This window comes from Rutilus rutilus, assembly GCF_951802725.1.
Source record: "Rutilus rutilus genome assembly, chromosome: 8".
Classification (NCBI taxonomy): Eukaryota; Metazoa; Chordata; class Actinopteri; order Cypriniformes; family Leuciscidae; genus Rutilus; species Rutilus rutilus.
The window spans coordinates 10,142,810-10,156,543 of NC_140222.1; the positions used below are offsets into that span (position 1 = coordinate 10,142,810).

Below are 13,734 nucleotides of genomic sequence, written 5' to 3' on the forward strand. Positions count from 1 at the left end.
AAGTTGTGTGGTTGGAACGACAGCTAACGAGACAAATAAAAGAAAACTGCTGTGAAAACAGTGAAACTGCTGACTGCTGTCCAGTTCTTCACAACGCACAAAACACAACGCAGACAACAGACCAGTTACACTACCCCTCTCATCGCACGGGCTCTTCAGTTAAATGAGCAGTATCTGAGGCTACGTTTACACGTGGCCGGGTATTTTCATAAACAAATTTCATAAATAACATTGTGCACACCTGTCAGTTTTCAGAAAAGTGTTCGTTTACACAAACCCCTGTATATATGTCGTCAAGAACATGGCAAACCTGTAGGTGGCAGTGTAACGAGAAGCTCAAGCCCACGTTAGCCAATCAGAATCCCGAAAATAGTCACATACTGCGACGTCGGCTGCCTAAAACTCTCAGTTTTTCTCAGTTTACATGCAAACAAAGTTTTCCAAAATCTCCACTCTGGACGGAGTTTTTAGAAAGAATCGTTTGACACAAATTCTCAATTTGCGTGTAAACGAAGGGCACAAACGAAGGGAAATATCTCAGTTTTTCAAAATAACCATGTACGTGTAATAAACGGGGCCTGAGGGAGCCCCAGGGCATGCTGCTTTAGGACAGTCTTTCTTAAAGTGGCCAGGACTGAGACAGTGATGACATAGCCTCTGACGTCTACAACGTTTGTAATTGGTGTGTTCCTTGGATCTACAGACCTACATGCAGAGCTTGAGTTGGTTTTGAAATCTGAAGTTTTGCCTGTATGAACCTGACTGGATGAAGGTTAAGAGGCAGTGCACAATGACAGGACTCGAAGGCTGGTGTCTGGAGAGAAAGGAACAGCATTAGGATTAAGATGACTTACAGGAGGCAGCGACTGGGCTGGCATGGAAACAGGCTGCTGAGGAAAACGGGACACAGAATTGGGGTCTGCCATAACAGTGCACTGGTTGCAAGCTGATGAAGGACATTGTGTGCTGCATCTGAGAAGAGACTCTCTTTAGTTCCCTCTGATGACTATCCAATCGCTCCTGGACCTCAGATGCACTCCACTTCTCAGCTGGCTTAAACTGAAAAGACATAGCAAGACTCGGGTCTGGGCAAATATACATAATGACAGCTTCAGCAACAGGATCCTCAACACTCTTATTACGTCTGCGCAAGCACTCATCAGCAACATCTATGGCCTTGCTCTAGGGACGGTGTTATAGAAGTCAGCCAAAGGCATCAGCATTGTGTTTCAGCATGTCAAACACTGCACTTGGGAGCTCACTAGCACTCAGTTCAGGGCGGCTTCGCAGGGGCACCTTAACCACATCTCTCACTCTGCCAGCCAATCTGGGGTGCATTTCCCAAAAGCATCGTTAGCCAACTATGGTTGCAAGATCCGTCGTCATCAGCATAGTTCAACGAGTTGGTGTTTCCCGAAACTATAGATCTAATTAACATTCGCCAACAGCATCGCTAAGTCGCTAACAGCTCTTGACCTGTGTTTAGAAGCATCGTTTCTAGTTTGCATGACATGTGGACTCAATAAATCCTTATTTTAAGCCAAATAAGCAAGCTGACATTCAGTACAATCTATATCTTTAATTTAGAATAAATAAATAATGTAATTTACGTCTTTTAGTTTGTCAAGAGATTTAAAGCACCGTTTTTGAAGACGGATGTGTGAACGTGCTCGATTATGTCAGAACGAGCCTATGATTGAATCTGGAAATAAAGCAAAATAACTGAGAAAAATGAGAAATAGTCCTCAGGCGCCATGTCTGTAATTTATAGCAAAACATCTAGCAATAATTCGAACTCAAACAGTTTAATTAAACGAAGGTATTACTCCATCACGTGCGTGATATCATTAACCAACGTGGTTTAACAACCAATTTTCGACAATTCAGTTTCGGGAAACAGTCGTGACTAGCTAGTTGATTTCTTCAAAGATGCATCGCACTACGGTAGTTAAGCAGCGAGTTACGTCGTTTTCCGGGAAACGCACCCCTGCTCAGGATGAGATCAGAGACATCAGTTTGCATTCTGCATTTCATTCTGTTCAAATGACTGTACATCATATCTTCCCACTCGTGCACAGTAAATGAATCATTATCGCCCCTGAAGAATGGTGGAGTTGCTGAATCCTGATCACCTTCAGGCTTGATTCATCAGTCTGGAGTGCTGAGACTGGCACGGTGGATTAGGCTGTACTGGACTGGGCTGGTGCGCAATGTTAAGTCTGGCTGAAATACTTTCCTATTTTCTGAGCCAGATCTGAAATGATGACCCCTAACGACTCAGGAGTAATGACACGTTCAATATCAGGGTGTATGATTGGGGTGGAGCTGCTGGATCTACAGACACACCAATCGCTGAATCAGCTGTGTGCACATGGTCAAGTCCCAAATTAGCTAATGCTCTCCCGCTCCCATAACAACGTGTAAATTCAGACACCCTCTCATTGTGATACATTTCAGGTCCACCACCTCTGCCCAATGGAAAAGTGACATTAGATTGTTTCACAGGACTGAACACGTCTTTGCTAGAATCCTCAAACATGTCTCAATTTGTAAAGTGAAACAGACAAAACATGTAAAAATGACAACAAATGATAGGCCACGAACAGCAAAACCTTAACTGATGAAAAGTTAAAGCATACTTCAAATATTCAAGGAAATTTTTTCGGTTCCTTGCCACTGTTGCCTTTGGCTTGCTCAGTTGGGGATATTTTGGGGATATTTAATTTTATTCTATCAATCAATAAATTCCACTAGAAACAAACTTTGGTGTATTATTTTATTTTAATACTGTGAAGCTGCTTTGATACAATCTGTATTGTAAAAAGCGCTATACAAATATACTTGAAATATATTAAATCAAATGATTCAAAACAGTTCGATATCAAAAAAAGACGATCAGGAAGTCAATAAAACTCTTTAACGTTCCTTTAAGATGTAACAGCCCGGACCGCTATGTCACTGAGGTCAAGCCAGCACCATCCCAAAATGCACTGTCAATCTAGCCACCAATATATTTTGTGGTTCGCTCATACATTAGCTATTACGGTAAGACCGTCAGACCGTCATCTGACATGAAAACGATTGATCATCCGGCGAAGGCGATTATCTATCTTATCTATCATTCTGATCTATCTATCTATCTATCTATCTATCTATCTATCTATCTATCTATCTATCTATCTATCTATCTATCTATCTATCTATCTAAAATCCTAGTTTCCACAGGCCAGATTCACCTCAGCTGGAGAGTACACCTTCTCACAGTGTCACCTGCATAGTTTCAGCACATTCAAATGTTGTATTACAAAATAAGAGCACAGTGTCACTTACAAAATGACAACACGTTCTGATGTTGAATTTCACATGTTGTTTAAATGACATTAATATTTACAAATTATTTTCAAAAACGTGTATACTCATTCTTACACAAATTCTTTAAAAGGACAGACTGGAATTAGCAACAATATATATATATATATATATATATATATATATATATAAAAAATCAGATAGCAGAATTTAAATAAAAATAAAATCACACAGATTTAAGAGCACAAAATGCAGTCCCAATTGTTGACTCTGGCCTGTTCCAGCTCCTCTTCAGTCATACCACCTTTCGCAGTCGTCACACTGGATCTAGAGAGTAAGAAGTTGGAAATATCACTGATCTGCTACAAACACAGATCCACGGTTTAATATTGCTACTGCTTTTTACTTTCCAATTTACCTTTCACAAGTGAACAAAAATTTTGTACCCATCTTGTCATAGAAGGCCGACTTCCACTTGACTTTTTCAATGAGCACAATGCAGTTATTGGCCTCATCAAACACTAAAATATAAGTATAAACAGAAATAACATAAGTGACAAAAACATAAGGTGTTTACAGTTCAAGGTCAATGTCCTTTCAACATTACATACTGCAAAGACAGCATACATTTCAGCTGTTCTGTTGTAAACCACAACCAACCAGATATTCAGGTAATTACTAAATGCAGCCTTTAAAGCAGGCTTTAAAATAGTGTATAACATGCAGTGAAAATAACAATGTGTGTAACTGGTGTCAAGACATTAACGGTACCATTAATAAACAGTCCATTTACATCCCATTCATTTTTGTGAACGTCTTCATGTCACTGTATATCTATGACCAGATTACATCAGTATTACTGTGCTGCTGTGTCTGTGTTTTGCCTGTTATTAACATTCTGCTTAACGCTGTTAAAGAACCACACTCTTTGGTGAAAGAGTTATTATTTGTAAGCAATTAAAAATAGGATTTTTGTTTCTGTATGTTTTATGAAATCTTTACAGCTTTTTGTAGTTTTTTTTTATAACAGCTGAGTCTAATTTGTAAAGCTGTGTTTTATTTTGTATAACTCTACATAACAGACAAACACTTTCTTTACAAACAAAGTACCTGGAGAGCCATCATTTTTCGCTCTTGTGGAATTTCCTTTTTTGATGTTCCAAAATGTAAAACTTGAACAGCCAGAAATGCCCTCATTATTTCCTTAGCCATCTAAACTAACAATAATATTTAAAAACATCATGTGGACTGTGTCAGACTCCAGCATATGTTAGCATTTAAAATACCCCCAATTATTTTGTATTCTGTCATTTTGTACTGTCAATGTGTATAAAATGTTGACACATAAACATTAACTTAATTAACAGAAGAAAACAGAGAGATAGTGCAAGATCAATCTAATCAGCCTGAATTTTCTGTCTCTGTTTCACCCTGTTTTCTTCCTCTGTGGTCTTTGACGCTGAAGTTCTTGCTTCTCTGCACACATCTGTTGTAATGTACAATCTGTGTACGAGTGTGTTTCTTGGAAAGCAGCCTAGAAAGGGTCCCTCTTTCTTTGTTTAGGAGAGAGGGTCCGAAAGGGCTGCTTTCAGCCGGAAAGTGGCCATAAATGGACTTGTCTCACATTCTATAAGAATTTAATGAATATTCTCATTGGTTGGCTGTTACACCCCCTGAACCCTGTATAAATACTGATGTTTGCAAGTAAAAGCAGAGTATTACACAATATTACACAATGCCCATGAAAAAGATTACAAAGTAATAAAACCCTGTGGGCATTAACATGCACCATGCATGATAAATAAACACATACGGATACTAACAGTATAAACACCTTTAATAAAGTAAAAACAACTGAAATGGAGAGAGGTGGACCCCTCATTAGTAGGGAGGAAACGAAATTCTACAGTGCAGCAAAACTACATGCAAATAGCCATTGGACGTTAAATAATAATTATGATAAATAATAAGTATGGTTTAAAATATAAAGATAATAAAGTACATTTACCTTTTTAAAGCAATATGGGTAAGCAGGCAAATTCGGTATGTAGTAAGTACCACAATATTGAGTAAAGATTTGTGTAGTGTTTGAAATAAAAGAAAATTAAGTAATGAAAAAGGGGTTTTGCTGTTATATGTCTATGACTAGTAAACAATTTCGGATCGGCTGCGTTTCCCTTGGCAGCAGTAGAACTAAAAGTGATATGTTGATTAAAATTGTTACTGTTAATGCATGACAGCATTACGTTTAAAGTATACCTTCTTGTTTGGTTTTTTGAAAAGGAATGGCTGCGGAGTGGTGTTACTTATCTCCCCTTATTTTTCTGCTGGCGTTCCTTCCATTTTTCTTGGTCCACTCTGTATGTCTGCATAAAGTTTTCTTCTGAAAACTCTTTCGGAGTCTTCATACTCCTTCAGGAGAGCGGTGTGACTAGTCTGATAGCGGCCCACAAAGTCATCAAGCCCAGTGGGCCGGCCAGAAGTGAAACAAATGTGTTTTAAAATCCTACTGGCTCTTTTCCATTATTCCCTGTGTTTTGTTGTCCTCTGTTATGTTCTGACGCCCGTTTCACACATACTCCGTTTGCAGTGCGTATGCGGTGAGTATTATTTTCCGTACCCATGTTAACAGGTTAGAGCTTTCACACTGCACGCGGTTGCGGTCCGTCGATCAGTTCCAGTTGCGGTGCGTATACAGCAGTGCAGAGATCGTTTCCGCACCGAGTCTATTTTTGCTGTGCTGCAAACGCTGAATTAAAGTGACAGCGCATGTTTCGTGGTCAAAATGAACACATATTGACCTGAAAATGTAGAAATTTCACCATAAATGCGATTAATGAAATAAAATGTAGTAATCTCACCATAAATGTAGGCTATTTAATTAAATACTACTTTTTCCATAAGACCGGGGTAAAGCAAGGAAAGCTACAATTTACCTCAACAAGGCGACATAAACAACACTTGTCTCATTCGTGGAGGTAAAAAAAAAACAAGTTCTTTGTGACATGCAAGATTTATTGTATTAAGATTTAAATGAAAAAGAAAAGGCATGCGAGTGGGCTGTTTTTGTCAATTTTACGTTTTAATTTAAAATGTAGGCTTTGCGATTTTAAGTAGGCTACATGGTAAAATATTTTACCACTTGCTTGAGCAACTTAATATATAATTATATAGAAGTAATGCATTTAATAATATGTTATTTAAATTGTGTTTAAACGTGAATACATCTATTAAAGAGTGTAGGCGTGTAGAAAGAGAATCGCAATGCTGACAAAAAAAAACATTTTTAAAATAAAAGTGGCTGATAACTTCTTGATTTGAAATACAAATTGAGAGTATGTATTTGTGGTATAGCCAGCAGCGGATCAGTTACGCACTGCAAACGCAGCATATGTGAAAGCACTATTGCGCGTGCTGCTCCTGCACTGCATACGCACTGCAACACGCACCGCACACGCACTGCACACGGAGTATGTGTGAAACGGGCGTGAGCAAGGAATAAAAAACAAGCGAATTCGAAACATAATTGATCATTTAAACACAATAACACTACTGAGACAAAGGTCATGTTGTGATAAATGTATTATAATAACTTGCCTTTCTCAGTAGTGCTCTGCTCATAATGAGGTCCCGTCCCATGTCGTCCAAGGTCACCTTTGTACAAAAAGAAATGAAGACATGTATTTAATTTTCAGAAAACAAACCCAGATTTTTCTATCTGAAAAGCAATATGTTGTTAAATTATGGCAAACCTATCATCATCCCGGTCCACAATCCAGCATATGGAAGAAGATACTTGCTGAGGTGATTGATAAGGCCTCTGCAGAAGTACACATTGTGTTCTCCATTCTTGTCCAGTGGAGCATAGGAAATAATTTTCTTGCAATGTGTTGCAAATCTGTTGACTCCTTTAGTGTCCTAAATGTAATTTGACAATGTGTTATTATTAGAGGTGTGTCTGTAAACTGTAGGACGTCTGGCACAATTCAATAGAAGAGATCAGCCTTCATAAAGATAAGAAAAAATGACTGACACAACTTTAGGAAGTTTATCCTTCTTATGCTTTGACCTTTTTGAAAATGCCTATGTGTCTGGGCAGGAATACACTACAGTAATACACAAGTCCTGTCAGACATGTACTTGGTGCCAAATGTTGTGTAGTTTTTGTCAAAATTTTAGACAGAATTAAAACATATATCTAAGGATGAAAGTAAGGAATCACATGTTCCTGATATGGTAACAAAACACTATTTAATGTTCTTGTGAGCATTACAGCACAGTACACATAGACCACACAATGCAAATAAAAGAACCACACAACCAAAAAACGTAATAAACAGTTATTTAAAAATACTGCAAACAATGTAACCATACTGTTATATGTGTTAGAGGCTGCAGTTGCTGTGGAATTTATATTTCTTCTACATTTCTGTCTTGTTATATTAAAGGAGAACTTGGTAACTTTTTTAACGTAATAAAACTGTCTAGAAATCATTTGGATGGTTAAACAACCTGTTCTGGTGATATTGGTGACTTTCCCCGCTCCCCCCAGCGTTCCCAGGCGGAAAACCAACCTTGCAACTTGGGGACTACCGTCCCGGCAAGATAGAAATTGGAAGTCTCGTGAGAAGCGAGAACGAGAATGAGAACGAGCGCGAAACACAAATTGCTTTACGGCAATTCGACATAAACAAACACGCATGTATGATGTATTACCAGATTACCCACCTCGGTAGACATAGCTCCACACGATACAGTTGGCTTGCTCCGATCAAAACAAACGCACATGAGCAGCGGTAGAGAGGGGGAGGAGGCCGCCGCAAGTGAGTTTTTTACGACCGTGTTGTGAAATATACGCCCCACCACAGCTGTAGGGGGAGCTCATGGGGAAAACATGCGACAACAAAAGGGAAAATCAGCGAAGAAGTGACTAGAGTTCGCTAGAGTTACCGAGTTCTCCTTTAAATGATGCTGTGTTGTGGTGTTTGAGTGGAAGGTACTTAATACATTTTTTTTTTTTTTTTAAATACATTTTAAACAAGTCTTTACAGACAAAACACACTACAGTTACTTTCTGTACTGACAAAAGAGCTTGTTGTTGCGATGTATTGTATTGTATTTACATGTAATGCAATTGTTCCATAAATGTGTTCTGTAAAATAGTAGTAATTTCAAATATGTATTGCCGTAACATACACTTTAAAGGGGTGGTTGATTATGATTTCACTTTTCTAACTTTAGTTAGTGTGTAATGTTGCTGTTTGAGCATAAACAACATCTGCAAAGTTACAATGCTCAAAGTTCAAAGCAAAGGAAGATATTTTCTTTTAAAGAAATTGTTTTTTAAGGACTACAACAAACGGCTGGTAAGGACTACACAAGCTTCCTCCCGGGTTAGTGACATCACAAACCCTAAAATTTACATAAACCCCGCCCCCGGGAACGCGATTTATAGATCATGACAGAATATGCTAATCAATGACTAGAAGATAACTACACATAAGCTACATAAATTCATCAACTAAGCATTCAGAATTGTTGTCACATATTGTCACTTCTTCTTGAGTCTCTCCATCTTTGTCTGACTCTGGTTTGAACATAAAAGGCTAAACGTTTTCGAAATTTTCAGGACACAAGCTGTTGTAGCTCCGCCCCCTGTGCTGGGAGCAGCAGCTCATTTGCATTTAAAGGGACAGACACAAAAACGGTGCGTATTTGCTCACCCTCAAAAAGTGACAATTTTAACATGCTATATAATAATATCTGTTGGGTATTTTGAGCTAAAACTTCACATACACTCTCTGGGGACATCAGAGACTTATTTTACATCTTGTGAAAAGGGCATTATATCACCCCTTTTAAGTACATTGAAAATTAGCTACTCTCTCTAAGGCATTTATCTCAGTTCACTTCACGGCCTCAACCTTCAAGTCCTCAGCATCACTTTTGGACTTGGTAGTCACATCCAATGTATTCCCTGTTCTCTGCAGCCAAGACTTCAGGTTTTTAAAAGGTTTTTCAACATTGGCCCCACATGGACTTGAGAAGACAACTGCAACACTTTGACCCATGTCATGTAGTTCTTTTAAAGTGCTTGCAGTTGTGAGAGAACCAAAGACATGCATGGCCAGATGGTAGTGGTTTGGCAAACTGTGAATGTAATATAATAATTAGGTTCAAGAATAACATTATGTACTGCAAGGTAACATGTAACAGTAACATGATGAAATTAAATAAAAATCCACAACTTGTGTAGGAGCTAAAATAAGGATGTTTTTTTGTGTTAAATAATTAACTATTTATAACTATTTGTATGTTAGGCTCGAGGTCATAGTGCAAAGGACCCTAGGTTGATTTTACGCTAAACCGTCCCTTTAACACCATCGACCCATCACAGAGGATCATGATGGGTGACTGCCTACTTTTCCTTCCAAAGCACCTTGCCACATCAGTTTGAAACGCCTATAGAAAATAAGTAACTGAGGCTGTGGTGTGGCCACAGGTCAGATATGTAGGAACAGGTAAAGGGGGGTGAGTTTTCACTCGTAAAGAAAGGAAGAGAGCCCTTCTCTTTCCACATGATACTGCCAGTCGCATCGAGATACACAAAGTCTTCCCAGCATCGTTCCTGATAAATTTCAATTCATCTTTGTGACCACAGTAGAACCCCTTTTGGGTGAAGCATGATTTTTTTTTTCTTTTTGACCATTATCTGAAGACTTATTATTTCATTGCTGTGCTGCCGCTTCTCTGACACGCTTCCCACGATATCGTTTTGAAGACATCATGACTTGGAGCCTCATCCCTACAGCCAGACTCCATTACATCTTTAGGGATTTTATATAGCTTGTCAAGAAACATGGTTCGTGGGAGTTGCCTTTGTAAGTCTTGGCCCAGTGTGTTTCTGTCATTTGCTCTTCCAGGCCTTCTTTTTAATTCTGTGAAGTTGTGAATGCACTATTCCCCTTTGGTACTCTACTGTAGCCTTGAGGGTGTGTCACATTTGGACTGTTTACTGGTCCATGCTATTTTTTGTATGAATGTGCTGTATTTCCATTACACAATGATATTTTTGTAAATTTGTATTTGGAAGCAAATTTATGGTACCAAACTATAGGGGAGCGCGGGGCACAACCTAACGCGGGGTTAGTTGTAACACGCTTGTTTTAAATACTTCCGCACATGCTTGGATGACGGAACTTTGTGTATTTACTAGTTGCCATATCAACACTATATAGAAAAAAAAAATCTGCCAAAATTAATTTTTTTTTTTTTTTGGAAGATATCCATAGACATTTATTAAACCATAGCAAAAGTAAATTTCTTACTTAAGTTAATTTTTCATCTCTATTTTTTGTGTTTATTTAAAATAAGACAAATCTGATATTATTTTAATCTCCAAGATGTTATTTAACAGTTGAGATAGTTCTTTAATGCTTCGCGAACTAGCAGAAGACACTAGCCAGGTTTAAATCCCAGTTGTGTAGGCGAGGGCATGTTGTCACACTGCGTTACAATGTGCCCCTATTAGAAATATGCTATTATATTTTATACTTTTATTAATTTTATTGAGAAAACGTGAGAAAAAGGTGAATAAAGACTGAGAGTCAATGTTCAGAAATTACTAATTATTTATTTGTTTTGAACTATGTTGTATAGCTGTGTTTTCATGTGCTCGTAGTCAAAACTCAAAAATGAGTTTCTATTTAATTATTAAAAATTGCCATTATTTTATATGAAAAAGTTTTTTAATTGTATTTTATTTAGAAAATATTTTAGCTTGTTTTGTATATTTTTTTTATTAGATCAGATAACATTTTAAGCTGTCATATGTTATGTTACAATGTGCCCCTCACATGTTACAATGTACCCCACCTATGGGGCATGTTGTCACATTTCACTTCCATTCTTTCGGGGTATATCAAGAAAAAAGTATATACTGTATTAATAAAACAAAAACACATAATTGTACTAGACATGTGGGAAATTAATGTGGGAAAAAATAAATACTCTGAACCATAAGTAGATTTACACAAACTGAGAAAGTCAAAAAGCGTTAGGTTGTGCCCCGCTCTCCCCTATTCCTTACAAAACTGTGGAACATGTTATTTAAAACTAATGTTTCAGCATTAGTAGTAAAATACTTTGTTTCCCCATATTGTAATTCTAACATAAAAAATAACAAGGAATATTGTAAAAAATCAATGTATTATTGTTTTTCAAATGATTATTATTACATGAAACATTTGTGAATACAAACAGTAATGACTAACTTACTCTGGAGATTTTTGTCCCTGATCATCATCAGCAGTTTCACAGGTTTTAATGTGTTTCATATAGGTTATTTGTGTTTGCGCATTTTATTTCAGGAAGCAACGTAATACACACATGATGACAGAAAGATGACGGCGGGTGTGTAAATCGAGTTACCCCTCCCACTTCTGCTAGTTTACTGAGATCTCTTATCCTGTGCGAATTGATGGCCATTATTATTACAGACGTCATGTGGTAAAATTACTCCATCTTCTACCCTGGTAAAACTAATCCCGTCCGAATAGGGCTAACATAATATGTTCTTTACAGACAAGATAGATGAACACAGGCGTGGTGACAAGAATAGTGGAAACTTCTCAAATAATGAAGTGTTGCTTGAGCTGCAAATAACTAACTGAAACTAACACTTCTTATCTGTAGGATCACAGCACGAGTATATGAGTAAAAGGTCATGGATATACAGAGAGATTCATAATATGCTGCTGAATATCAATCGGTACTATACGGTTATCCGGACCACATGTGATGACCCCAACCCCGCCCCTAAACCTACCCGTCACTGGGGTTATGACCAACCAAGAGCGGTTGTGGTCACGTGTGGTCCGGATAACTGTATAGTACCTATCAATCTTATATTTCACATACACATAGTAGGCTTGATGATACATTTTAATATTACACATCACACAGTAGCCTAAGATCTCACAGAGAATATATTTTTCTCAAACAGTTTACATTCTTTATTTTGAGATAAGACTGTTTCTCAAAAAGAGGAAGTACTGTGGAAGTTTTTCAACCCCACAAGATTATCAAGAACACACACTCACGCCTCAAAGCATGCAAACACTGATGCACGCCACATTAACCACAAACGTCCAGTACAGACACCTTGTCTTGCACAAACTCTAAATAAATTAAACCACTTTTTTTCCAGATCTAAAACTGGTTTTAATGCTCAAGTTTTATGTGAAGTTTTAATTTGAACTTAAACCATCAGAATAATGGCCATCATCATGTTAAATAAGGACATTTGATCTGCATGCATCGAGGAGAATAAAGAATATAAAACTAACAAACAAAACTAAAAATCATCCAGCAAAAATGAAATAGTTGTGAACAAATATCTGAGCCGTTTCATGTGAGCTTTAACATCAGAACCATAGAGATGGTGTAAAGTTTAGTTTTTATATGTAACTTTGTTAATTTTATCAGAATTTGTCCTAAATTTAGTCCATGTACGGTAAATATCTGTTACATATAGATGAGTTATGGGATTGTGGAGGATTGTTGAACAGCTCTGATGACACTCTGGACTCACCAACTAAAACTAAATGCACAGAATCTTTACATAAACTCTTTTATCATGAAATCCAGTTAATGATAATATATATCACATATTAAAGTATGGCAATAAAATAAATGTAACAATTATATTAATACTATACAGAAATAAAAATACCAACAGAGTTGCTTGATGCAAGTAAATGTTGGTCTAATTATTTTATGGTTTCTATGCTGTTTATGTGTCAGAATATATGATCATGTAACATAGGCTGTAGGCTTATTTATATATATATAAAAAAAAAAAATAGTGGTCTGGGTTCAAACATTCCAACACGCAAAGTGAGACATTCACGTGACTGAAAAAAAATCGAGCCGTTGTTTTTCATTGATCACGTGTTTCTCTAAAAACAATACGTGCTCCGGCTTCATGAGAAATTGTGCTGCGTACTCAATGTCATGATTCCTGTCTTGTGTTCCACTTGTTTTGTGTGTACTTTTGTCATTTCCTGCCTTGTGCTAAGTCTTGTAGTCCTATGTAGTTTTTCATGTTGATTAGTCTCCCCAGGTGTATCTTGTTTCCTCATTTCCTAGTTAAGCTTGTTTGTCCCTGTGTATTTATAGCCCTTGTGTTTCACTTGTTACTTTGTCAGTTGTTGTACATGTATGGTTGCTTCTAGTTCGGTCATTCTCATGGTTTTGTTTCTTTATCCCTGGAGTTCTTCATTATTTGTTCTATGTGTTATTTAATTAAAACCCTGCAGATAGATCCTCGCCTTCGCCTGCTTTCTCCAGCACGTTACAGAACAACTGACCACTATGGATCTAGCAGGTATTATCCAGAACCCACTGAGCAAACTTTGTTCAATT

The 13,734-nt window shown here is 37.4% G+C and overlaps 1 protein-coding gene across 1 annotated transcript in view; it reads left to right on the plus strand.

The window, feature by feature from the left end:
- LOC311294946 (uncharacterized protein) overlaps positions 1–13,734 on the plus strand; it is a 424,344-nt gene that overhangs the window by 394,290 nt on the left and 16,320 nt on the right. The window lies entirely within an intron of this gene.